The following is a 3,235-nucleotide window of genomic DNA, read 5'->3' as shown; positions in this document are numbered from 1 at the left end:
GCACCTATTTCTTCTGCTGCTCAAGGTATTTCCCATGCCATGAAAGAACCTGCATTTGGGAGAGCTGTACAGCTACCCAAGAAAGAAGAGCTAAGGGTCATTGGCCTCCATATATCTCATTCTGCCTGGGTCCCTAAATGCAAACTATCCTTCTGTCTTTGCCAATGGGAGTTGAGGGAACCTAGGGCCTTCCAGACACGAGCAGTACTTTTCAAAATCTGGACTGCCAAAATTGTTATGTCTGTTCAATCCAGGAACTGGAACAACGCCACACAGCATATGCAAGCATTCACAGCTAATCAACCCAGCTCAAATTTCGGATATTGAATATTCCCTGGGAAACTGTTCGCAATCAATCCACAGCATGTAAACAACACAACCCTCCCACCTCTGAAAACCTCAACTAGCTATAAAGTAATTCATTTCATAAACACAACCAAAAATACAATCTAGAAAACCTCAGAACCGGCAATCTCAAGCACTCAACAGCATGAGTTTCACTGTGCCTCAAATAATGAGATTCGTTTTAAATCAGGAGAGCTTTATTTGGCGGGGAGGGAGTGTTTTCGACTTTCTGCCCTCTGGATTTTGGGGCCTTAGGGTCACTATTTTTCAGGGATATTTTGCCAGAATCATGAGGCCTGGAAAAAGCCTTTTATCTATTATTTTTTAAATCAGTGCATTTCCTCCCCAGTCACAGAATCACAGGTGCTACAAGCTTTATGGAGAATCCAACAAACACTCCAAGGGCTGTCAGGGTATTTGCTTCCAGCCAGTGTGTTCTGCTCCTCCAGTGGACATGCACTGCTAGAAGGCATTCAAGTAATTAGGAGAGCGCTTACCAAAATTTTGAGAATACCAACAAATGCAGGAGACATAACACTTCTCATTACCCCGTGCACAGAGAGAAGATGTATTTTCAAAATAAAGAGATAATTTCATAGGCTAATGATTATGTCATTGTTGATTTTGGAGGTATGGGGGGGTAGGGTAAAATCACCCATGTTTCCTACAGCTTTTTCTTGGTTACAAACAACCCATCAGTATATTTATTAATTAAAGTAAACACATTTTTCCTTCACAAAAAAACATCATCTGTATGTAACTTGGCGTTGTGTTTTAACATTTCATTAGTGAATTTAAGAGAAGTTTATAGCAGGATTGGAAACTAGCAACTACATAAATTTTAAATTAAAATTTAAAAAATCAGAGCAACATTATCTTGATGAAGTAACTGAGAGGCACATCCAATCAGTATCTAACAATGAGAAGGCATGAAAAAAATCTTTAATATGGCATTCACTGTTTAGAATGATGCAAAATCAGGCCAGGGCATCAGGAGCAAATGGAATGGCTTAATTCTCCATTTTGCCCAGCATTAAAATATTCAGTTACAGGGTTGTCTTACATGCTACGGTAAATTTCCCCTGCTAGCTGAAAAAACAAAATCTCTTCAATGGGATTATTGAAAATTTCTCAGTTTTCCCACCTTCCCAACCCATTTCTTGTTTTAGCTATTAAATAGTATTTCTCTCCGTTCTCTTCCAAACTGCACTTTGCTATTAGCAGCAGATCTCTGTAACCCACAATATATTCTCAAACTGGACCACAAAGAAATGTCAGTTGTAAGCTGTAGGCATTGCTCCATCTGGAAAATGACTATATGGGTCTTAAAAGACAAAAGGCCTTTGGTGTTTCTAGGATTTTTATAGTTTTACTTGGTACTTCTCCGGAAGTCTACCTTCACACACTTCAAACTAGTTGCTTTATTCTGTGTGAGTCACAGTGAAAAAGTCCACTCAAGAAAATATCCAAAGAAAATACTAGTACACTAGTTAGTTAAAAGTAGGATAGGCCTCTTTCAAAACCAGAAACTCAAACATATTCAAACTTCGGGAAACTAGAGCTTAACTTCAGATATATTCTCCATGTCTAAAGCAGGTCTCAAAGGCTTTCTAATTTGTGTAATTATTTCTACTTGTAATTATGTTGTTTGGTCACTAGTGCCTTTGGGCTGTTTTGATGCTTTCAGGAAAGGAAGTGGTTTCCAGAGACAAAGAAAAATGGAACACAGCTCGTTCTGTTTGGAATTGTTGCTTTCCTTACTAATAAATGCTTCTTCTTCAAGGACTTAGTAGAGCTTGACCACACTGATTCCCAGACAAACTCCAAAGAAGTTACTAAAATGATTGTGACCTATCTCTGTGAGTATAAATCTGGCTTTTTGCTGAACAGAAGCTGCAAGCTCAAGATGACAATCTTACAAAAAATCTTCATATTTGCATATATCCAAACTTTTGGTCAAATCCAGGGGAGATATATACAAAATAAAGGGTTATGTTTCCAACACGAGCTCCCTTATCGTCTGGAGATCTTTTGTCTGAATTGTGCTCTCCAAGACTCATACCACTATCTCTGTTAAATAACTCACAGCAACTCTTTTCAGAATAGGTGGATTAGTTTATCTGATGCAAATACAGTTTTTACAATGGTGCTATTTTACAGAATCAGCCTCACACAGAGAGTATATCCTCTTATATATTGTTATACACAAAGGGCTATTATATACTTCTAGGCTGAACAGCTTTTTGACTTCAATACAAATTCCTCTTTCCCATTTAGAAGACTTCATTAAGGATACTATAAGATCGGCTGCAGAGAAAAATGCATTGCAGATAACAAAATTTCTCCAAGACATAACTGCCTACACAGCTGATTCAAAAGGACACATAGAACTGAATATGATAGTGCAATACATTCTCAAGAAAAATACAGTTTCTTATAGATGAAAATAAAACTTCTTACATTCTCAATTAATCAAAATTTTTTTTCAGAACATTCTTATTTAAGGCTCATTAATCAGTTTGGAACTTCTTAACTATTTCACCCTCATGCGACTTTACAACATACTCACATGAGTAATGTAATGACTAGACGTGTCTCTAGGATTTTATGTGCATTCTTTCAAAAAACTTTAAATGTGGTCGGAGGTATTGTCAAATTTTCTTTGTGAACAAAGCCGTCATCTGGTCTGGAATTTCTTAGTCATAATAAAAAAAATAACCAAGTGAATTAACATTTGCCTTTGCAAGTCTCTCTGTCACACACAAATAATGCTCTACAATGTTTCTGTATCAGGTACAGCCTCACTGTGTATAATTTAGCTTTGTCAATGCTTGGCTGCTGCTGGCCACCTGATCTATATTCACTCACTCTCTTTCCTTCCTGAAGGAGA

The sequence above is a fragment of the Apteryx mantelli genome, chromosome 2, assembly GCF_036417845.1.
Source record: "Apteryx mantelli isolate bAptMan1 chromosome 2, bAptMan1.hap1, whole genome shotgun sequence".
Taxonomy (NCBI): Eukaryota; Metazoa; Chordata; class Aves; order Apterygiformes; family Apterygidae; genus Apteryx; species Apteryx mantelli.
This window is presented reverse-complemented; position numbering follows the sequence as displayed.